Below are 25,588 nucleotides of genomic sequence, written 5' to 3' on the forward strand. Positions count from 1 at the left end.
TTACTTTTAGTTCCAGGTCTACCAAACCAAAATAATTGAGATCTGATTCCTCACATAAAATGCAGGGTTTTCTTTTTATTTACCTGTTGCCTTAGTTCTTTAAGTCAGTGTATACTAATTATTGGTTTCAACATTGTGATAGTAGAAATCAAATATTATGTCTTACCAAACAGACAAATACCTTACAGATGCAGGGGTCTTTCTTGTATCTGGCAGAGCCTTATTGCTTTATTTCCCAACCATCTTACCCTGTCATGTGAATCCTCCAGCATCATGTGCTCTAATACCTCTTAACTACCTATCTCATGCATGTGAAGAATGGCAATAAACAGAAACCAAACACTGAAAGCAGAAGCAAAAATAAGAATCCCAAACTTGAGCTTGCCTCCTGGGTGTCTCACCACAATACATTTTTAGTAGAGACAGGGTTTCACCACATTGGTCAGGGTGCTCTCGGACTACTGATCTTGTGATCTGTCCACTTCAGCCTCCCAAAATGTTGGGATTGCAGGAGTGAGCCACAGCACCTGGCCTCACCTTTCTACTTCTGAGATCTGGTTTGTGTTAAAAACCTTCTGTTTTCTGTTTTTCTTGTTTTTGTTTTGTTTCAGACAGAGGTTTGTTGTGTTGTCCAGGCTGGACTGCAGTGGCACAATCTCAGCTCACTGCAAATTCTGCCTCCCGGATTCAGGCCATTCTCCTGCCTCAGACTCCTGAGTAGCTGGAATTACAGGTGTGCACCACCATGACAAGCTAAATGTTTTAGCAAAAAATTTTAGCATAGATTGAGTTTCACTATTTTGGCCATGCTGGTCTTCAACTCCTGATTTTAGGTGATTTGCCAGCTTCTGCCTCCTAAAGTGCTGGAAATGCAGGCATAAGCAACTGAATCTGACCAAAAATATTCTGTTTTACTATTATTATTATTATTATTATTATTATTATTTAAAAAATACCTGTCATTGGGAGTCTTGCAAAAGATGATTTTCAGCTTCCTGAGTTGAATATTCACTTGTTTTAATAGTTTACTACAAGGGACTTTCATATAAAAGGATTCTTCATTTTGCTCATTCTTTTTTTTTTTTTCTTCTTCTTCTTCTTCTTCTTCTTCTTCTTCTTCTTCTTCTTCTTCTTCTTCTTCTTCTTATTATTATTATTATTATTATTATTATTATTATTATTATTATTATTATACTTTAAGTTCTAGGGTACGTATGCATAAAGTGCAGGTTTGTTACATACTTGTGCCATGTTGGTGTGCTGCCATTTTGTTCATTCTAAATGCTTGTCTTCAAACTTCTCTTCTTGTAATTATTTTCCTTTGTTAAAAGAAAAATTGTCATTATCAAGAGTTCAAGCATAAAACTTCCTATAACCTTTCAGGGCAGAATGTACATTGTAATCTTTCTAGAGCTATATACAAAATATACAAACTATTGGTCTCTAGAAAGGTCTCAGATATGAAAGAATTTCATTCCTTAGTTTTGCTAAATTCCTGTCTGACTAGTTTTTATTTGTTTAACTCTTCTTTCCTCAGACAAATTCCAGTTATTAAAAGTTCTAACACAAAGTTTGTATTCAATTTTGAGCATCATGCATTTTCTCTTATTCAAGGTCTTCTCAAAGGGCCACTGGTATAAGAAGACACCCCTCCATGCTCTATCTAAGCAACTACTTGGCTAAGTTCTCTTTGTCTTAAAAGCTTCTTTTCCTGAAAAGAAAAGATCCCATCATGAAGAATTCTGGCTAAAAGTTTCTTGTCAGCTTTCAGTGTTGAATATTTGTTTATTTTGCTTATTTTCAAGAGGAAACACTGGTGTTAGAGAATCCTTCTCTTTACTTCTTCTAAATGCTTGTCTGAAAACTTCTGTTTGTGTTAAAATATTATCTCTTTTGAAATAAGTTGCTCCTCATTGAGAGTTCTGGCACAAAACTTGTGGTCAGCTTTTTTTTTTTTTTCATTTTGATGATTTACTATAAGGACTAATGATATGAGACCATTTTCTTTTTTTGTTCTTTTAAAGGCCTGTCTGCAAACTTCTCTTCATATAAATATCTTTCTGTCTCTAAAATAAAACTGATCACCCTCAAGCATTCTGGCACACAACTTATTTTCATCTATGAAGGTCACAAATGTATTACTATTAATAACTAGGATGAACACTGGTGCAAAATAATTCATAATTGTTCCTTCCAAATGCAAATTGGCAAACTTGTTTATATAAAAGTATTTTTTTTTCTCAGATAAAAAATGCACATCACCAAAATTCCTGATACAGATCTTTTTCTCAACTTTCCAGGTTCAGATGTTTCTTCATTTTAATTGTTCCCCAGGAAAGCCACTGAAGTGAGATAATTTCCACTGCTGGCTTTTTCTAAATGTTTGTCTATAATTCACTTTTATTAAATTGTCTAGTTTTTCTTGGGAAAAAATCTGTTATAAAGAGTTCTGTCACAAAGCTTGTTGTCTCCTCAATGCTGACATTCATTGATTCCAGTTGGTCCCTAGGATGTCATTGGCATAAAATAATTCCATTTATTACTCTTCTAAATGTTTGCCTGCTAATTTTCTGTTTTGTATTTTTAAAGTCTGAAAATCTGAGGTCTTAGTTAATTTAGAAAGCTTACTTTGCCAAGGTTGAGGACCCATACTTTTGACACAGTCTCAGGAGATTCTCATGACAGGCATCCAGGGTAGTGAAAACACAGTTTGGTTTTATATATTTTAGAAAGGCATGCAACATTAATCAATGTATGTAAGCTAAACAGTGGTTAGGTCTGGAAAGGCAGGACAATTTGAAACAATGGTGGAAAGACTCAAAGTGAGTAGGGTGCTTCCAGATCATAGGTAGATAAGAACAAATGGTTGTATTCTTTTCAGTTTTTGATTACACTCTCCAAAGGAGGCAATTACATACACATTTACCTCAGTGAGTAGAGAGGTGACTTTCAAAAGAATTGGAGGTAAGTTGGCCGTGAGCAGTTTCCAGCTTGACTTTTCCATTTAGCCTCATGATTTTGGATTTCCAAGACCTATTTCCTTTTCACATTTTAAATTATATCTTTTCCTGAAAGAAAACCACCTATTAAAAAGAGTTCCAAAACAAGCTAGTTTTCAGATTGGAGAACCAGATATTCATTTGTATTAATGAATTTCTAGGAGGGCCCTAGGAATAAAAGAATTTTCCTTTTTGTTCTTCTAAATGTTTGTGTACTAAATTCTTTATACATTGAAATCTTTCCTTCCCTATAAGAAAACTGTTGATCAAAAATTGTTTTTGCACAATGCTTTTCTCAGCTTTATAAATATGTATTGATTTCCATGGTACCCTAAGAGTTTTCTCCCTGATGTAAGAAAACTATTTTTGCTTCTTCTAAATACCTATATGTAAACTCCTCTTCAATATAAAAGCTTTTTTTTCTCTGTAAACCTCTCATCATCAAGAATTCTGGCACAAAGCTTGTGGTCAGCTGTCAGTGTTGTTTAGTTGGTTCTCTGCAAGTGAGGGGTGAAGCCAGCTGGACTTCCTGCATCAAGTGGGCACTTGGAGAACTTTTCTGTCTCCAAGTACAAGAGGATTGTAAAATGTATCAATCAGCACTCGGTAGCTAGGACTGTAAAACACACCCATCAGTGCTCAGTAGCTAGCTAGAGGTTTGTAAAATGCACCAATCAGTGCTCTATAAAAACACACCAATCAGCACTCTGTAACTATCTAGAGGTTTGTAAAATGAACCAATCAGCAGGACGTGGGCAGGGACAAATAAGGCAATAAGAGCTGGCCACTCCAGCCAGCAGCAGCAACATGCTCCTGTCCTCTTCCATGGTGTGGAAACCTTCTTCTTTCACTCCTCACAACAAATCTTGCTGCTGCTCAGTCTATGGGTCTGCACCACCTTTAACAATTGTAACACTCACCATGAAGGTCCACAGCTTAATTCTTGAAGTCAATGAGAGCATGAACCCACTGGAAGAAACCAATTCCTGACCCACAAGGGCCATTGAAGTAAGAGAATCACCCTCCTAGCTTCTTTTAAATGTCTGTTTGAAATTTTCTCTCCTAAAAATGTATTTTTATATTTAAGATAGAACAGACTATCATCATGAATTTTGCCCCAATGTTTGTTGTAAGCTTTCAGTGTTGGATGTTTATTTGTTGTTAAGGGTCTCTGGAAGGGACACTGGTGTGAAAGGTCTTCCTGTTCAATATAAATGCTAACATATAACTCCTCCGTATATAAATATATTTCCTTCTCAAAAGTAAATCACAGTTTACCGAGTTCTGGTACCAAATTTAGTTCTCAGCTCTGAAACACAGGTATTCCTTCACATAGATGGGTTTCTAAGGAAACCAGTGGCAGAAGAGAACTTTTTTCTTTTTGTTGCTTTTAAATACCTGTGTGCCAACTTGTGGTTTGTTAAAATCTTTTCTTTCCTGAAAGATAATTGCCCATCATCAACAAAATAGAACAAAAATAGGACAAAACTAGTAGTCAGCTTTCAGAGTGGAATGTTAATTCATTTTGATGGTTCTTCAGTGGGGACACTGATGTAAGAGGATTCCCCTTTTGTTTCTTCAAACTGGCTACACACTTCTTTTTTTTGTAAAGTATTTTAGTTATCTTCCTTGTTTCTTCTAAATGTCTGCTTATAAATTTCTTCTTATGTAAATATCTTCCTTTTCCTAAAACTAAAGAGGCTATCATCAAGAGTTCTAACACAAAGCTTGTTGTCTCAAGTATGAATATTCACTGGTTTTGTGAGGCCCCTAGAAGGTCCACTAGAAGCTCCGCTAGTGTAAGAGATTGTTCCTTCTTCTCTATTTGAAATGCCTGTCTACAAACATTTTTTGCTTTGAAATAATTTATGTGAAAAATATCTCATTTTTAAGAGTTGTTAAACAACTCCAGTTATCAGATTTCAAGGCCAGATGTGTGCATTATTTTTCTTTTGGCAGTTCCAGAAAACAGCAACAGTTTAAAATAATTCCCCTCCTTGCTCCTTCTAAATATCTATCTGCAAACTTTTCATCATGTAAACATCTTTTTTATTAGAAAAAAATAATTGAGTAATTATCAAGACTTTTGGCACAAAGCTTCTTGTCAGGTTTCAGAGCTGGATTTTTTTCCTATTGAAAATCCCCAAACGGGCCCTGATTTGAGAGGATTTCCCTCCTTGTTCCTTCTAAATGCTTGTAAATTTAATTTGTATTAAGAATATTTTCTCTCATAAAAAACGTATGATGAGGAGTTTCGGCATAACCTTGTTGTCAGCTTTGAAAACTGTTGGTTTTTATTGATGCGTTTTATGAGCACCACTGGGGTAAGACAGTTATTCTATTGCTCCTTCTACACACCTGCAAACTTTTTATTTTGTTAATGACTTCCTTTTAAAAGAGAAAACAAAACAAATAAAACACATCAGTCATCAGGAGTTTTGGCACCAAGGTTTTCAGTTTTGAGAATCAAATATTTGTAATGCAGGTTTAGTAGGTGAACCACTGGAGTTAGAGAATTGCCCTTTGACTGCTTGTAAGTCTTGCTACAAATTTATCTTTATGAAGTCATCTTTCTTTTCTGAAAGAAAACTATTCATAACCAAGAGTTCTCACATAAATCCTGTCAGCTTTCAGAGGGTGATACTTGTTCATATTATGGGTTCAGGGAAGAGCCTTTGTCATAAAAGAATTTTCCATTTTTCTGTCTTTCCATGCCTTTCTGCAAACTTATCTTTAGGTAAACGTCTTCCCAGTCTTGCAAGTAAACTGCTGATTATCAAGTGTTCTTTCAAGAAGTTTGTTCTCAGCTTTGAGGGAAAGATCTTCATTTGTATTGATTCATCCCTAGGAGGATCACTAGTATAAGATAATTTCCCTCTTTACTTCTTTGAAGTTTCTTTCTGCAAACTTTTCTTTTAGTTAAACTCTTCCCTTCTGTGAACATAACCTAACCATTATCAAAAGATCCAGCAGAAAGCACTTGGGAGCTGTGTTCATGGACAGAAAACAAGAGTGTTTGCCAATATGGAAATGATAGCTGTTCCGCATTAAATGATAATGAGAGTTTTGGGATCTAAGAATTGAGCTGGGAAATTGCCCATTAGCTACCTGACTTCTGGTAATGGTTGTGAAAGAAACCAGGCACATTCCTCCACGTATCTCCCAACTCCCTGAGCCCAACACAAACACATTCCTCCATATATCTCCCAACTTCCTGAGCCCAGCATAAACACAACCCATCATAGATCACTCTCAACTTCCTGAGCCCAGCACAAACACATTCCTCCATATTTCTCTCAACTTTAGAAAAACACCACCTGGGAAATCTCCGATAAGGGCACAGCGGGAACCAATAAAAAATGCTAAATGTATAATGTTAACCAATTGTAATGTTGTAACCAAAAGAATTCCCTTGTTCCCCTGCAACTTTACATATCCTGTTTACATTGGGCTATAAAAAGTAAGCACTCGCATTGTTCAAGGCCCTCTTGTATGCTGTGGAAGGGAGAGACCAAGTTCGAACTTGCAGTAAAAGATCCTTGCCTCTTGGCTTTGACTCTGGACTCTGGTGGTCTTCTTTGGGGAACAAACGGTCTGGGCATAACATCTGGGGGCTCGTCTGGGATTCCCCAAGCCCACCAGACCCCTGGTCAATGGATCTACTAGGATCAATCTGCTGATAGGTGAGCCGGCTCATCTCTGTTTGTCTGTCTGTGTCTGTTCTGAACCTGTGTCTGTCACTCGCGAGGTCTGAAACTGAAGCTGACGCAGTCCTGGCGGACGCGCTATTGGACAGCCAGCGGAGACCAGTGGGAGACGTCCCCTGGCTCTCGTCTGATTTAGATTTTTATCTGAACTGATTCTGACCTGGGCTCCCGGAGCACGCTTGCGGCTAGAAATTATTAATACGCCAGATTTCCTTTACAGGAATTCTAACCCATATTCTTTTACAGGGAGAGACTACAGATTATTACAGGATGGGTAATACCCAGAGCACTCCCCTATCTCTCCCTATAAGTAATTTCAAGGATGTTAGAGCAAGGGGCCAAGATCTTAGTATGGAAATCTGGAAGGGAAAGCTAATTACTCTGTGTCGCTCCAAATGGGCTGTCTTTGATGTGGGGTGGTTACCCGAAGGAACGTTCCAACTTCCTGTCATCACTAAAGTCCAAGATTTTCCTACCTGGGTGTGCGGGCCACTTTGATCAAATTCCATATATCCTCATATGGCAGGACCTTGTTGAGAACCCGCCTCCTTGGCTGTCCCCTTTCCAATTAGCCCCTGGACCCTGTAAGGCACTGGTTGCTCGGCTGCTAAAACCCAAGCAACCGACTGCCCCCCCCATCCTGTTCTACCTGATAGTGGGGACCCACTGTCCACAGAACCCCCTCCGTACCACTCCAGGCCCCAGGCCCCAGCCCCCCGGGCTGAGCCGCGGGAAGGAGCAGGCAGACGGGAGGCGGCCGAAGCACCCGGACCCGCTGAAAGTGAAAGTAACTTTGAAGGGTCGGCGGGGCGGATGTGAGGGCGCATTTTGCGGGCTAGCCACCCCCAGCCACCTGACTCCACAGTGGCTCTACCCCTTCGGGAAATAGGACCCCCAGATGACACGGGAATCCCCAGGCTCCAGTATTGGCCATTCTCCACCAGTGATCTGTATAACTGGAAGACTCAGAGTGCTCGGTTCTCAGACAACTCCAAAGATTTAATGGCTTTACTGGATAGTGTCATGTTCACCCACCAGCCCACTTGGGATGATTGCCAGCAGCTCCTCTGAATCTTGTTCACAATGGAGGAGTGAGAGAGAATACAGATAGAAGCTAGAAAGCTGGTCCCAGGGGATGATGGTCAACCGACTGCCAAACCCAACCTCATAAATGTGACTTTTCCTCTGACCAGACCGGCGTGGGACTACAACACTGCAGAAGGTAGGGGACAGCTACACCTTTATTGCCAGACTCTAATGGCTGGTCTCTGGGCAGCTGCTCGCAAGCCCACTAATTTGGCTAAAGTATACTCTATTCTGCAGGGAAAGAGAGAAAACCTGGCTACCTACTTAGAAAGATTAATGGAAGCTTTTAGACAGTACACCCCCATAGACCCAGAGGCTCCAGGAAGTCAGGCGGCTGTCGTAATGTCTTTCGTAAATCAGGCGGCCCCAGACATTAAAAGGAAACTCCAAAAATTAGAAGACTTAGAGGGAAAGCGGATTCAGGACCTCATTCAGATAGCCCAGTGGGTTTACAATAACAGAGATACTCCAGAGGAAAAGCAATTTAAGACCACTGAAAAAATGACCAAGGTCCTGGCAGCAGTAGTACAGAAAGAGCATCTACAGCCTGAGAACACCCAACCTAGGCGTTCTCCCAGACATGATAATCTGAGCAAAGACCAATGTGCATACTGTAAGGAAGCTGGCCACTGGGTAAGAGACTGCCCCAAAAAGAAACAACGAGGACAGGGACCCCCTAGGTCTACACCCATACTAGTCACTCAAGACAAAGACTAGGGAAGTCGGGGTTCGGACCCCATCCCCGAACCTAGGGTAACTTTGCAAGTGGAGGGGTCCCCAGTCCAGTTCTTAGTCGATACGGGAGCACAGCACTCAGTCCTAGTTAAAACTAATGGAAAATTATCCTCCAAGTCCTCGTGGGTACAAGGGGCCACAGGAGTTAAGAAATACCCATGGACAACACAAAGAACAGTAAACCTCGGAGCTAGGAATGTAACCCATTCTTTCCTGGCCATCCCTGAGAACCCCTGTCCCCTATTAGGGAGAGACCTGCTAACTAAAATGGGAGCACAGATCCATTTCCTCCCTGAGGTGCCCGTCATGACCAACTCCCAAAATCAGCCCATGTCCGTCCTGACTATAACCCTAGAAGATGAGTACCGGCGCCACCAGGAGCAAGCAGCCCCTGACCAGGACATAGCAACCTGGCTCCAGCAATATCCAGGAGCTTGGGTGGAAACGGGGGGCTTAGGACTAGCAAAACACCGTCCTGCCTTGTTTGTTGAACTTAAGCCTAGGACAGACCCCGTGAGGGTACGCCAATACCCGATGCCGCTAGAGGCCAAAGAAGGGATTGCACCACATATTCGCCAGCTCCTTGACCAAGGGGTCCTTCGCCCATGTCACTCGCCCTGGAATACTCCATTGTTGCCGGTACGAAAACCTAGTAGCGGAGAATACAGACCTGTACAAGAATTGAGAGAAGTCAATAAGAGGGTTATGGACATACATCCAACTGTGCCTAACCCGTACACCCTCCTGAGTACCTTAAATCCTAAACATCAATGGTACACTGTTTTAGGTTTGAAAGATGCTTTCTTCAGTTTGCCTTTAGCCCCTCAGAGCCAAAAGCTCTTCGCCTTCGAGTGGACTGACCCTGAGAGGGACATAAGTGGCCAACTGGTATGGACCAGACTGCCGCAGGGATTCAAAAACTCTCCTACCCTGTTCGATGAGGCCCTCCATGAAGATCTGGGTGAGTACCGACATAAACACCCTGAAATAACTTTACTACAGTATGTTGATGACCTCCTGATTGCTGCTGAGAACCAAGAAGTTTGTATTCAAGGGACCAAGGGTCTCTTACAAGCTCTAGGGGAACTAAGCTACCGAGCCTCGGCAAAGAAAGCTCAAATCTGTAAGCCAGAAGTAACATATCTGTGGTACCTGCTAAAAGGAGGGCAGCACTGGTTAACAGACGCCCGGAAGCAGACTGTTCTGCAGATCCCCAGGCCACAATCTACCCGACAAGTGAGGGAATTCCTGGGGTCGGTGGGATTTTGTAGACTGTGGATACCTGGGTTCACAGAGCTGGCTAAACTCTTGTATCAGGCAACACAGGGGCAGCAGCCATTTAATTGGACAGAAGAAGCCGAGTCAGCTTTCCAACAGATCAAAACCACCCTACTCTCTGCGCCTGCATTGGGACTACCTGATGTCACCAAGCCCTTCCACTTATACGTGGACGAGAGCAAGGGTGTCACCAAGGCGGTAATAACTCAGAACTTAGGCCCTTGGCAGAGGCCGGTTGCCTACCTGTCAAAGAAATTAGACCCAGTGGCTGCCGGGTGGCCCTCTTGTCTCCGAATGATTGCGGCCATGGCCCTGATGGTACAAGATGCTGATAAACTTGTCATGGGTCAAGAATTATGGGTCATTACCCCACATGCCATCGAGGGTGTACTCAAACAGCCACCTAATTGATGGATAAGTAACGCCCGGCTCACCCACTACCAAGGACTACTACTGAATCCTCTCAGGATAACTTTCCTGCCCCCAACAACCTTAAACCCTGACTCGCTGCTGCCCAACCCGGACCTGGACGCCCCGCTCCATGATTGCACCGAAATACTAGCTCAGGTGCATGGAGTTCGAGAGGACCTGCAGGACCACCCACTTCCTGATGCTGACCTAGTCTGGTTCACTGATGGGAACAGCTTCGTACACCAAGGCCAGAGGTACGCTGGAGTGGCAGTGACTTCAGAGACTGAGGTAATCTGGGTGGAACCCCTGCCCCCCAGGGACATCGGCCCAGAAGGCCGAACTGATAGGGCTCATCCAAGCTCTTACCTTAGGGGCAGGAAAGAGACTGACAGTATACACAGACAGCTGATATGCTTTTGCTACAGCTCACATACATGGGGCCATTTACAGGGAGTGAGTGTTACTAACGGCTGAAGGAAAAGAGATAAAGAACAAGCAAGAGATCCTAGCCCTGTTAACAGCCCTGTGGAGACCAGAAAAATTGGCTATTGTACATTGCCCAGGGCATCAGAAACCAACCACTCCAATTGCTCAAGGCAACTTTCTGGCAGACCAAACTGCAAGGAGTATGGCAAAGGCTCCCAGCCAACTCCTTGTACTCCAGCTCCCTGATCCGGGCCCCCGGGACTTGCCATATCGCCCTGATTATTCAGAACAAGATCTCCAGTGGATCGACAAACTTCCCCTGAAACAGATCCAGAATGGGTGGTGGACTGATACTAATGACCAAACCATCCTACCAGAAAACTTAGGACACCAAGTGTTAGAACACATCCACCGAACCACCCACCTGGGTGCCCGGCAGATGGTAGACCTGATCAGACGCTCCAAGCTCAAAATCAGACATATAGCCAAGACGGCCAGCAGCATCGTGACAAGTTGCAAAGTCTGCCAGCTTAATAACGCCTACCCCCAATCCCAGGCTGCAACGGGAACAAGGCTCAGGGGAACCAGGCCCGGTATCTACTGGGAAATAGATTTTACTGAGATAAAGCCAGGAAAATACAGGTATCGGTATTTACTTGTCTTTGTAGATACTTTTTCAGGATGGACTGAAGCATTCCCAACCAAAAGGGAAACTGCTCAGGTTGTAGCAAAGAAAATCCTGGAAGATATCCTCCCCAGGTATGGCTTCCCTGTCCAGATAGGGTCAGATAATGGGCTGGCCTTCGTCGCTAAGGTAAGTCAGGATTTGGCTTCCATTCTTGGGGCAAATTGGAAACTACATTGCGCTTACAGGCCCCAGAGTTCAGGACAGGTAGAGAGAATGAATTGGACCTTAAAGGAGACCTTAACTAAATTGACTATGGAGACTGGCGTTAACTGGGTGGTCCTTCTCCCCTACGCTCTGTTCCGGGCCTGTAATACCCCTTACAGACTGGGCCTTACCCCTTATGAAATCATGTATGGCAGACCCCCACCCCTGGTCCCCAGCCTAAAAGATGATCTGCTCAAGTCTGAAACAGAAAATGTCTCTGAACTCTTATTCTCCCTACAAGCCTTGCAGAAAATTCATCAAGAAATCTGGCCCAAGCTGAAGGAACTATATGAGACCGGTCCCCCACCGACACCCCATCCGTACCAGCCAGGAGACTGGGTCCTGGTTAAGCGACACCGACAGGAGACCCTAGAACCCAGGTGGAGGGGACCACTCCAGGTACTCCTAACCACACCCACTTCCCTGAAGGTAGAAGGCATCGCGTTGTGGATCCACTACACCCACGTCAAGCCAGTGGACCCAACCTCCGACCTTCTGGGACCAATCAGAGCAGTGGCTGAAGCACCGGCGACGTGGACTGTGGACAGAGCTAAGAACAACCCCTTAAAACTCACCCTGCACCGGCAGCATAGCTCACTGCAAACATGCAGTTAGGTAGTCTAGCCCTAACGTTAGTCGCCCTAGTGGCCACTGGAGAAATCACAAAACCAGCTCATAATCCCTTTGTCTGGAGATTCTGGCTTTATGAAAACCGAACCCACCCTGGGCAACCTCATAAGCCTGGAAAATTATTGGCCAGTGCTGATTGCCCTTCCTCAGGGTGCAACAGCCCAATTCTACTAAATTTTACTGGTTTTCAAATAGCCAAACCTATGACACCAATAATATGCTTTGAGTTTGATCAGACTAAATACAATTGTAAACACTATTGGTGGCACCAAAATGCCGGCTGTCCTTATAACTATTGTAACATCCATAGATTCCGTTATTGGGGAGATGAGGAACAGTTAGACCCTAAGTGGGCCTTCCATCGTAGACAGGATGGAGACTTTTCATATACATGGATAGTTAGAGACCCCTGGAACTCCTGCTGGACCACGCCTCAACATGAGGCTGTATACTACTCCCCCTCCTCCACATGGCCTAGAGTCACTTCTATCTGTGGCGAGGTCTAGTGCAGGTACTGCGTCTGGTCCATGGAAATATCCAGTGACAAGAAAACAGACTAACACAAGACTTACATCCTTCCTCCTGGTTAAAATTATTACCAGAAGGACTAGAACTTGCTAACCTTACAGGACTTCACAGCCTGTCTGGCTGCTTTCTGTGTGCCACTCTAGGGCGTCCACCGCTAACCGCTGTCCCTCTGCCATGGTGATCCTCTACCTCTGCCCAAGCTAACAACCTCCGAAACCTCTCATATGCCCCTATCCTTAACGTGCCACTATACCTAAACCCCAGTCAGGAGAAGTTTCCCTACTGTTTCTCAGGAACCAATTCCAGCCTCTGCAGCATCACTACAATGCCCCCTAATATCACCCTAAGGGCTCCGCCGGGCATATTCTTCTGGTGTAATGGAACATTATCTAAGAACCTATCTAGTCCCTCTGTTACCAACCTACTGTGTCTTCCTGTCACATTAGTTCCCCGGTTGACTACTAACTGCCGGCGAGTTCCTAGGGTACACCGGTAACTGGACTAGTACTGTTATTCACCCAGTCCCTAGACCGAGACCTGCACGAACCATATTTCTCCCCCTCATTGCGGGAATCTCCCTCACCTCGTCCCTCATTGCAGCCGGACTGGCGGGGAGAGCCCTAGGTCACACCCTCATAGAAAGCAACAAGTTATACCAACAATTTGCCGTTGCTATGGAGGAGTCGGCTGAGTCCCTTGCCTCCCTTCAGCAACAGCTCACGTCCTTAGCTCAGGTAACCTTGCAGAACTGGAGGGCCCTAGACCTACTCACTGCTGAAAAAGATGGTACATGTATGTTTCTAAAGGAAGACTGTTGTTTCTACATAAATGAATCAGGGCTTGTAGAGGACCGGGTCCAACAGCTATGCAAGTTGAGCACAGAAGTAAAAACATGGCAGTTCGCTTCAGCTGCAGACCAATGGTGGAATTCCTCTGTGTTTTCCCTATTTGCCCCCGTCCTTGGACCCCTGCTGAGTTTACTATTTCTGCTTACCGTAGGGCCTTGTGTTGTTAACAGAATCTTGCAGTTTGTCAGAGAAAGGTTTGATACCGTACAGCTCATGGTCCTCAGAGCCCAATACCAACCTGTAAATGCTGAAACAGAATCAGACTTATAAGACCCAAGATTGGCTCTAGAGGTACCTAAGAAAAGGGGGGAATGAAAGAAACCAGGCACTTTCCTCCACATATCTCCCAACTCCCTGAGCCCAGCACAAACACATTCCTCCATATATCTCCCAACTTCCTGAGCCCAGCACAAACACAACCCACCATAGATCACTCTCAACTTCCTGAGCCCAGCACAAACACATTCCTCCATATTTCTCTCAACTTTAGAGAAACACCACCTGGGAAATCTCCAATAAGGGCACAGTGGGAACCAATAAAAAATGCTAAATGTATAATGTTAACCAATTGTAATGTGGTAACCAAAAGAATTCCCTTGTTCCCCTGCAACTTTACATATCCTGTTTACATCGGGCTATAAAAAGCAAACACTCGCATTGTTCAAGGCCCTCTTGTATGCTGTGGAAGGGAGAGACCAAGTTTGAACTTGCAGTAAAAGATCCTTGTCGCTTGGCTTTGACTCTGGACTCTGGTGGTCTTCTTTGGGGAACAAACGGTCTGGGCATAACAGTTGTTCCTAGAAGAAGATGAGAATCTTCAGTATGGCATATTTTAGAATTGAGAAATGAATTATTAGCATAATAAAATAAATTGTATATATAGTCTCCTTTAATATATGTTTCTGATTATACTATATAACAAGAATTAGTAATGTAATTGTCATGTAACATAATCAGATAAGATTCTTAATGTTAGCATAGCAAAATATTGATAATGACAAAAGCTTGAATTCAAAAATGTCAAAATCTAGAAATTTTATTTGAAGAGAAGACTTGTCATGTATCCTTAAAGGTAGATGTAATTTTTTTCTTGTAGAAAATGAAAACAGTAGTGGATTAGGTCCAATAAATATAGCTTTCTGTATTTTACAATTTTATTAAAAAATATGATTTTAACATTCAGGGCCAGATATTTATTTCTATTAGCCATTCCCTAGGAGAGCCACTAGTTTAAGAGAATTATTTTACTTGTTCTTTCTAAATGTTTGTCTGTGTTAAAATGTTACTTTGTTTTAAAGTTTTCCTTTCCTTTAAAGACAACAGATCATTAAGAGTCCTGATAAAAAGCTTATTGTCAGCTTTTAGAACTAGACATTTGTTCATTTTGATGATTCTCTACAAGGGCCACTGAGAGTGTTCTCCTCCTTGCTCTTTCTAAACACTTGTCTGAAAATGTTTCTTCTTGAAAACATTTTTTTTTTTTTTTTCCGGAATGATAACTGACTGTCATCATAAGTTCTGGCACAACACTTTTCATTAGCTTTCAGTGATGGATATTTGTTTGCTTTTAAGGTTCTCTAAGAGGGTCCCTGATGTGAGAGAATTTACCTGCTGATTTTTTCTAAATGCCTGTCTACAAGTGCCTTTTGAACTAAGCATCATTTTTTTTTTTTTTTTTTTTTTTTAAGCAAATCACCTCTTATTAAGAGTTCTAACAAAAAGCTTGTTGTCAGATGTCAGGGCAGAATATTTATTTATATTTAGGTTTATGATATTGAAGGTTCCCTAAAAGGGAAATAAGTGTAACGTATTTTTTTTCTTCCTCTAAATTATTACCTGTGAAAATTTTTTGTGTTTTCAAATTTTGTTTTCTGTAAAATAAAACTACCCAACTTCAAGGGTTCTGGCACAAAGCTTGTCAGCTTTCAGAGTTACATATTTGCTCCTTTTGATGGTTCAAAAAAAAAAAATCATGTGAGAGAATTACCTTCCTAGCTGCTTTAAAATAACTGTGTGCAAACTTTTCATTACGTAAACATCTTCCATTTTTTAGAATAAATGTTACCTGCCATCAAGATTTTTGGCAAATAACTGGTCAGTGTTCAGAGCCAGATATTTGTTTTTATTTAAAAGTTTCCAGAAGGACCACTGATAAGGGAGGATCTGTAGAGGACTGTGTGCTCGCAAACAGGGTGTTCCCGATAAGTCCTGCTCTCGCAAAGGAAGCAGGGCATTCCCCATAAGTCCTGCTCTTGCAAATGAAGCAGGGGCATTCCTCATAAGTCCTGCTCTTGCAAACGAAGCAGGGCGTTCCCCATAAGTCCTGCTCTTGCAAATGAAGCAGGGCGTTGGGGGCCTGTTTATATGTAAACATCTTGAAAATCCAGAAAGTCAGGGAAAGGTCAAGAAAAACAACAATGTGTCTTGTGACTTGGCAACATTCCACAAACGACTGTATAAAATAAAGCGGAGCACGCCATTCGAGGAGGCCGCCATGTTTGTCTTGTCTTGTGTTGTCTCTTTGTTTAGGAAACACGTGGACCCCAACATCTGGTGCAGCGAGCAGGGTCCGTGGCTCCAGGAGAGCAAGGAACTGGAGGGGGAACACCCTGGGCAGGTAAATAAAGAAAGGGGGACCCACGGGAAAATTGTGGGGAATTCCACCTCTGTGGCCTCTGAATATTTGCGGTTACTCCAGGGACTGTTGATGTCTATAGGAGTAGAAGTTAGTTAAGCAACATAAGACTTTGAAGTGATTGTTTGCCCATGTTGAACAACAGTGTTATTGGTTTCAATATCAAACCAAAGTGCAGTTAAATCAAAAGGAATGGTTACAAGTGGTTAAAGTACTGTGTCAAGCTCATCAGCGAGGGCAAATGATGCCTCTGACTTTGTGGACTTTGTGTGTAGTTCCATTACTCAGGCATTAGAGTTACTTGAAACTGACTCAGAGCATGGCGATACTGCCACAGGAGGTGAGGCATCTGAAGCTTTAGCGAGGAATGATCTTAGACAGGAACATGTTTATGCTCCGGTTGTTGAGGACAAGGAATTGGTAAAAGAGCTAATGCCTCCTTCATCTGAAGGAAATTCTGATTTGCAGCACATTTTAGAGATGTTACAACAGTTGTTAAAATTGCAAGGTGCCACTGCTCCTGTTTCTCCTAGCTCTCCACCATGAGCCTTCCCTGTTACCTTCCCTTCTGCTAAAAGGATTTCCCTTTGCCTCCACCTCCAACCTCTTTGCCTATGTCAGGTCAGGTTTTCTCTGTGCCTCTTCCTCCTGTAGGAGGAAAGAAGGAATCGAAGGAAAAGGATGATTTCGAGGAATTAGATTTATTCCCAATAACACGGGCTGCTTTCGGTCCCAATGCTCAGTTCCCAAACGGTGGCCAGAATGTGACTTTTACAGCCCTACAATTTAAATTTTTGAAAGAAATGCTAATTATGGACCTCAGTCACAGTTTGTTCTTGGCCTTCTCGATTCCTTCTCTGTAGAACATATGATGATTTCTATTGACTGGGAAACGTTGGGACAGGCTGTCCTTGATTGTTCACAATGTCTTCAATTAAAAAGTTGGTGGTGTGAGGAAGCAAGAGTAAAGCCTTGTTTATAAAAGCATGGACTAAGGTTGAAATAGTGGGTAAAACTTCTTTACCTTTTGTAAAGCTTCTACAAGGAGCCACTGAGCTGTATCCAGATTTTGTAGCCCGTCTTCAAGATGGTGTATTAAAGACTGTAGGTTCAGGCCCTGCTGCTAAAATTGTTTTGGATACTCTGGCTTTTGAGAGTGTTGATCCCAAGTGCCAAAAATTTCTGTGTCCTCTAAAAGCTAGTGGGGCTGATTTAGCTGAATACATTTGGGCTTGTACAGGTGTTGGAGGAGCTATTTACAATGCTCAGTTGTTTGCTGGGGCACTTTCTAAGGCTTTAAAAGGCAATTCTAAACAAGGTATATGCTATCAATGTGGGAAACTTGGTCATTTTAAAAAGGAATGCCGGAAAAAATTAGGCTCTTCTGCTCTAAAAGAAAAAAAGGTCACCATCTGATAAGTGTAAATGATGTGGCAAGGGACGACATTGGACCAATGAATGCCGTTCAAAAACTGATAAAAGTGGGAATGTATTGTCACCCCTCTCGGGAAACAGGAGCCGGGGCCAGCAGGCTTGGGGGCCCAACAACTACAATGCAGCCTACCCCAGTACCCAGTGAGCAGTGGCTTACAACATCAAGGAATGACCTCGAGTCCTCCTTAAAGACATCTTACCCTACCCCAGTTTCTCAACTTTATGCTGCCACTAAGCAGAGTGCCGCTGCTGACCTAGCTATTGTCCAACCTTATACTTTATCTCCTAATAGAGGAATATATAAGTTGGCTACCGGAGTGTGTGGTCCTTTGCCAAAGGGACATGTAGGACTTTTACTGGGTCAAAGCAGCAGTGCTATGCGGGGGTTAATGGTGGTCCCAGGAATTATTGATCCTGATTTTACTGATGAAATCCTTATTATGCTACAAGTTTCACAATTTATGCGCCTAGAGGCAGGGGAACGTATTGCACAATTGCTTTTATTGCCTTTTTTTCCTTTCTTATCTAGAAATGTGTCTCGTCAAGGAGGTTTCGGTAGTACTGGGAAAACAGTTTTCTGGGAAACTTTAGTTTCTGATCAAAAACCTTTATGTTCATTGAAAATTAATGGGATACTTTTTGAGGGATTAGTCAACACAGGAGAGGATGTATATAATAATGTTTGGCTCAATGGCCTATCATTGGAAAAAGAAACAAGTATCGGTTCCTCTATCTGGCCTAAGTACTGCTTCTATAGTCTACCAAAGTGTCGAGCCCCTAAGCTGTGTAGGACCTGAAGGACAACAAGGAAAAGTGTTCTTTTATATTGTTCTCATTAATATTAACCTTTGGGGCCATGATCTTTTACAACAATTTGGTGCCTTTTTAAGCATTCCTCATTTCTTCAGCTGCCAAAAATGTGATGTTCAAAATGGGCTACAATCCTTTAAACACTTAGCCACTGTCCACAAGCCTCAAGCTTTACAATTAAAGTGGAAAACTACAACTCCTGTTTCGGTGGAACAGTGGCCATTATCTAAAGAAAAACTTAAGGCTTTAAAGAATTTAGTAAAGGAACAATTGACTGAGGGGCATATTGAACCAAGTACTTCTGCATGGAATTCCCCTGTGTTTGTCTTGTCAAAAAAAAAAAAAAAAAAAAGGAAAATGGCACTTATTAACTGATCTTAGAACTGTAGAACTGTAAATACTTGTACTCAACCTATGGGGACTTTATCCCCTGTAGCAGAAGAATTGTCATTTGTAGAAAATAGAATTAATAAAGCTCAGCTTGATTATATTGCACCCAATCTTCCACTTGCATTGTGTCTTTTGCATACTCCCCATTCACCAATGGCCGTTTTACACCAAGATAATAATATTACTCATTTACTTACTTGCTTTGCAGTTATGGGAGTCCCTGCTGAATTAAAAACTGATAATGCCCCTGCTTATTGCTCTCGCAAATTGGCTGCCTTCCTCTCTTTATACCATATTCATCATTCCACTGGTATTCCATTTAACAGTCAAGGTCAAGCAATTATTGAAAGAGCCAATGCTACCTTAAAATTACAACTTTTTAAAGCAAAAAGGGGGAGATGGGCGAGATTCCCCAAAACATCAAATTCTGAAAGCCCTTTTTACTTTAAAATTTTCTCAACCATTGGCGCCAATTACAGCAGTCTGCAGCGTGAAACATTTTCAACAGCCTTTAGAAAAGCCACAAAACAGTGATCTGTGGGTGTATTATCCTTCATTACAAGGGAAATATTTAAAAGGAAACGTTTTACAATGGGGCCGAGGCTATGCTCTTTTCCGTACAGGTGCTGGAGATGATTGGTTTCCATCTCGACGGTTGAAACAGTGCCATGGTGAAGAGAAGCCAATCCAAAGAATTCCTGAAGGAATTCCAAGAGCCAAATCTGAGCGCTTAGAGAACATTCACCTTCGGAACTCGACGTGCGGAGCCCCCGACATGGGAACAACTGAAACAGTTAAGAAGCTAAAGGGGTTGTTCAACAAGCTGGGCAGCCCAAAACCCCACTGACTTTATTCCTGGCTATGCTGGCCATAGTAAATTGTCAGGTAACAGCTGGAGAATGTACATACTGGGCTTATATTCCTTTTCCACCCTTATATCAAGGTGTGGCCTGGGGAGACAGACAAGTCCCAGTATTTACTACTGATACTGCTTTGATGCCATCACGTTTTTTAAACCAGGATCCTGAATTAAACACTGGCACAGTAAATAGTTCACATCAATTTGGGGTTGAAGGGTTACCTATATGTCTTGGGGGGGAGGGGTAGTCCACATTGTCTGCATCTTTCTCATGAGGCTTGGGCTGTTCGCTATAACCATAGTCGTATCTCTGCCTTTACTATGATTATTGTTGCTCAAAGTTTTAAGTATAATCATACTGCAGTACTTAATGAAAGTCTGCCAAGTACATTATCTTTATGCCCTATCCCTGATGTGTCCGGAGGTGTTTCCCAACTAGAGTGGACAAGATGTAGAAGTAGTGGGCCACGATTGTTGTTAGAAGTAAAAGAGAAGAGTCGTAAATACCTTGTTACAGATTGGAATGTACATGGAGATTTTCAGACTAAATTCAGCCATGTCAACCTGCGTTGGCATAAGGTAATCACAGCATTTCTGCAGATGGCAATGAAACTATTGTTTGGCATGATGGTGGTCTATCACCCCCTTGCCACATTTGGCTAATACCTCACAAATACAAGGTCATATTTGGAAGTTGCTAGCTGCTGGTTAACCAATGTTCACCTTCACGGGAAACATGTCCTTAAATCTTACTAATATTGCTAACCCTTTCCATATATCTTTGCAGTGAAATAGTTCTAGATATGTTATTTCATGTGTAAGAAAGCCTTACTTGTTGTTGACAGGAATTTTTAAATGGGATAATAATACAGGGGTAGTTAACTGTACAAACAATTGTACATTCTTAAGTTGTATAAATACTACTTGGTGGAATAATAATTGGAATGAGTCTCATTCTGATATATATATACTAAGAGCCAGAAAAGAAACCTGGCTACCTGCAAACTTAACACATAATTGGAGTGAATCTGCTGGGGTTACTCAAATTTATAAGGTTACGCAAGATCTTGTCCACCGCAGTCGGAGAATGGTTGGAATCGTCGTGACCGCGGTGATAGGACTTGTAGCAATTGCTTCCACTGCCGGTGTTGCTGGATTAGCTCTACACCAGAGTATACAAAATGCAGAATTTGTGCAACAATGGCATAAACAATCACATTTGTTGTGGCAGCAGCAATGAGACATAGATGCTCATTTGACTGAACGAGGAGATAATCTGGAACAAGTGGTTTCTTGGTTGGGAGATCAGCTAACAGTGTTGAATACCTGAGCTTTGTTGAAATGTGATTGGAACACTACCCAATTTTTATTACTCCTGTTTCTTTAAACAGCACTGTACATAACTGGACTGAGATAAAGAGACTTTTAATTGGTCATAATAATCTTTCCCTAGAAATACAAGAATTAACACAGAACATTTCTGAAACATTTTGCAATCAGTTACCATTGCTGACTGGTGCAGATTTGATGACTGGTATTGCACAAAGTTTGACGTCTTTGAACCCTATGAGTCCTGTAAAAACTTTGCTGACCTCTGTTTCTAGTAATGTATTGATTGTTGTTCTTGCCTTTGTCATTTTCACAGTCTGCTGGAGACGGTGCCAAAGGGCAAACACCAAATCCCAGCGAGCCCAACATGTAATGATGGTTTTAAAAGAAATTCAAACTTGTAAATAAGGAAAGGGGAAATGTAGAGGACTGCATGCTCGCAAACAGGGTGTTCCCAATAAGTCCTGCTCTCGAAAAGGAAGCAGGGCGTTCCCCATAAGTCCTGCTCTTGCCAACGAAGCAGGGCATTCCCCATAAGTCCTGCTCTTGCAAACGAAGCAGGGCATTGGGGGCCTGTTTATATGTAAACATCTTGAAAATCCAGAAAGTCAGGGAAGGGTCAGAAAAACAACAATGTGTCTTGTGACTTGGCAACATTCCACAAACCACTGTATAAAATAAAGTGGAGCGGGCCATTCGAGGAGGCCGCCATGTTTGTGTTGTCTTGTGCGTTCATTCCTTTGTTTAGGAAACACGTGGACCCTAACAGGGATCTCTCTCCTTGCTTCTTCTAAATGCATATCTTCAGATTTTCATTTGTTCTGAAATCTTCCCTTTTATAAAAAAAGTCTTCATCAAGAATTCTCGCATAAAACTTTGGTCAGCTTTGAAAACTGAATATTTTTTTTCCTATTCATATGTCTCTATAAAGGCCACTGGCATTAGACAGTGTTCCTCATGCTTTTTCTAAATGCCTCTTGCAAGCTTTGCTTTGTGGTAAGCAAATTTTTTTATTTCTTATTGAAGAGAGAGAGAGAGAGAAAGAAAGAAAGAAAGAAAGAAAGAAAGAAAGAAAGAAAGAAAGAAAGAAAGAAGGAAGGAAGGAGAGAGGAAGAAAAAAAGGAGAGAGGAAGAAAGAAGAAAAGAGAAAGAGAAAGAAAGAAAGAGAAAGAAAGAGAGAGAAAAAGAAAGAAAGAAAGAAAGAAAGAAAGAAAAGAAAGAAAGAAAGAAAGAAAGAAAGAAAGAAAGAAAGAAAGAAAGAAAGAAAGAAAGAAGAAAGAAAGAAAGAAAGAAAGAAAGAAAGAAAGAAAGAAAGAAAGAAAGAAAGAAAGAAAGAAAGAAAGGAAGGAAGGAAGGAAGGAAGGAAGGAAGGGAGAGAGAAAGAAAGAAAGAAAGAAAGAAAGAAAGAAAGAAAGAAAGAAAGAAAGAAAGAAAGAAAGAAAGAAAGAAAGAGAGAGAAAGAAAGAGAAGGAAGGAAAGAAAAAGGAATCCCACACCTGTCATCAAGAGTTCTGGTACAGGCCAGGTGCGATGGCTCATGCCTGTAATCCCAGCACTTTGGGAGCCTGAGGCAGGTGGATCACTTGAGGTGAGGAGTTTGAGACCAGCCTGGCCAACATGGTGAAACCCTATCACTAAAATTACAAAAGTTAGCTTGGCGTTGTGGTGTGCACCTGCAGTACTAGCTACTCGGGAGGCTGAGGCAGGAGGCTTGCTTAAATTCAGGAGATAGAGGATGCAGTGAGCCAAGGTCATGCTACTACACTCCAGCCAGGGTGACAGAGTGAGACTATGTGCCCCCCCCCGCAAAAAAAAGTTCTTGCACAAAGCTTTTTTTCAGCTTTGAGAACTGTGTTTTTGTTAATATTCCATGTCCCTAGGAAGGCAACTGGCATAAGAATATTCCTCTCCTTGCTCATTCCAACTGCCTGTCTGCAAACTTCTTTCTGTTGATTTATTTATTTTTTCCTAAAAGAAAACTACATATCATCAAGAGTTCTGGCATGAAGCTTGTTATTTTACTTGAGGACTGGGTATTCATCTATTTTCATGTTTTTTTTTTTTTTTTTTTTTTTTTTTTTTTTTTTTTTTTTTTTTCAGGAAGGCCACTGATATGACAGAGTTCTTACAACTTGCTTCCTCTAAACGTCTGCAACCTTTTTGCATAGAAGTTTTCCTTTCTCTTAAAAAAATACCTGTTTTAAAGAGTTCTGATCTATAGTTTCTTGCATATTTAAGGGCCAGATAATTGTTTATTTTTACGATTTTTATGAGAGCCACTGAAGTGAGAGGATTGTCTTTCTCACTTCTTCTAAATGGGTATCAGAAACGTTCTCTGTTTTAGAACACCTTCCTTTTTCTAAAAGAGAAGGGCCATCCTCATGAGTTCTGGCATAGACTTTGGGGTAAGCTTTTAGGTTTGGATGTTTGTTCATTTTTATAATTCACTAAGAGGTTTACTGTTGCTGAAAAATTGCTCTTTTGGCTTTTTATAAATGCTTGCCAACAAACTTTTCTTCAAGGAAATATTTTCCATTTCCTGAAAAAAAAACTGCTTATCAAGAATCTTTACATAAAGCTCGTGTCACCTTTCAGAGTCTGATATGTATTTACATTGATGGACTTCCTGAAAAAAACACTGGAAGGAAAAAATAAACTTATTATTCCTTTTAAAGGTATGTTTGCAAATTTCTTTGTGTTAAAATGTTAACCTTTTTAAAAAATAAATGTGCCCATTTTCAAAAGTTCTGGTACAAAGCTTTTTGTCAGCTTTCAGTGTAAGAGATTTGCTTGTTTTGATGGTTTTCTATGAGGGCCACTAAAATATAACATTTTTCTTATTGCTTTTTCTAAATGTCTATCTAAAAACTCTTTTATGAAAATGCTTTGCTTTTCTGAAAGATAACTAGCTGTCACCATGAGTTCTGGCACAACAGTTGTTGTAGGCTTTCAAGGCTGTATATTTGTTTTGATACTTCATTAGAATGGCCACGGATGTTAGAAAATTCCTTTTATTCACTTGTTTTCAAAACACATGACTACAAACTCTTGTTTCTGTAAACACCTTCCTTTTCCTGAAATAAAATGATCAATTATTAATATTTCTCAACAAATCTTTTCTTTTAGATCGCTAGAAGTATCCACTGAGGTAAAACAATTCTTCTCCTTGCTTTTTTAAAATACCTGTCTGCAAACATTTTTTTCAGTTAAAAATATTTATTTCCCTCAAAAAAAGCTGCAATTGTTCAAAAGTTCTGGAACAAAACTCACTTTCAACTTTGAGAGCCTCATATTATTTCCTAATGACAAGTAATGACAAGGACCGTAAGTATAATAGAATTTCTCTTCTTTCTCCTTTTAAATGCATGTCAAGAAACTGCTTTTGTGCTAAAATATTTTTTTTTTCTTTCTCCTAAAGAAACCAACAGACAGGACACAGTGGCTCAACCACATAATCCCAGCACTTTGGGAGGCCAAAGCAGGCACATCTTCTGAGATCAGGAATTTGAGACTAGCCTGGTTAACATAGTGAAATTCCATCTCTACTAAAATAATAATAATAAAAGAAAAAATTAGCTGGGCTTGGTGGCAGAGGACTGTAATCCCAGCTACTCAGGAGGCTGAGGCAGGAGAATCACTTGAACCTGGGAGGTGGAGGTAGCAGTGAGCCAAGACCATGCCACTGCAGTACAGTCTGGGTAACAAGAGTGAAACTCTACTTCCAAACAAAAAAAAAAAAAAAAAAAAAAAAAAAAGAAAGAAAGAAAGAAAGAAAGAAAAAGAAAGGGAAAAAAATCAAGAAAGAAACCACCCATTTTCAAGAGTTCTGACATGAGCTTGTCAGCATTCAGGGCCAGATGTTCCCTCATTTGTTCAGTTCCCTAGAAAAACCACTGGTGTTTTTAGAAAAAAAAAAAAAAATCCCTCTATCTAAATGTATGACTGAACTTCTCTCTTTGCCTGCAAAAAAAAAAAAAAAAAAAAAAAAAAAAAAGACAATTTTTAACAGTTATTGCACAAATCTTGTCTGCTTTGAGGGCCAGATATTTGTTCATTTTAAACTTTTTCTAGAAGATCCTCTGTTATGGCCAAGTGTGGTGGCTCACATTTGTAAACCCAGCACTTTGTGAGGCAGAAGGAGTTGGAGTACCTGAGAAGTTGGAGACCAGCCTGGACAAAATGGAGAAACCCTATCTTCACTAAAAATACAAAAATTGCCCAGGTATAGTTGAGTATGCCTGTAATCCCAGCTTCTCAGGAGGCTGAGGAAGGAGAAATACTTGAAACTTGGAGCTGAAGGTTACAATGAGCCAAGATCTCACCACAGTGCTCCAGCCTAAGCAACAGAGCCAGACAATGTCACACACACACACAAAAAAAAACTTTGTTGTGAAAAAACTTTACTGTTACACTTTGTAAATGTCTTTCTACAAACTTCACTTCGTTACAAAGAAAACCACATGCAATCCAGAGTTGTGGAACAAAGTTATTAGATTTCTTTTTATTATTATTATTATTATACTTTAAGTTCTAGGGTACATGCGCATAACTTGCAGGTTTGTTACATATGTATACTTGTGCCATGTTGCTG

The sequence above is a fragment of the Macaca fascicularis genome, chromosome Y (genome assembly GCF_037993035.2).
Source record: "Macaca fascicularis isolate 582-1 chromosome Y, T2T-MFA8v1.1".
NCBI lineage: Eukaryota > Metazoa > Chordata > Mammalia > Primates > Cercopithecidae > Macaca > Macaca fascicularis.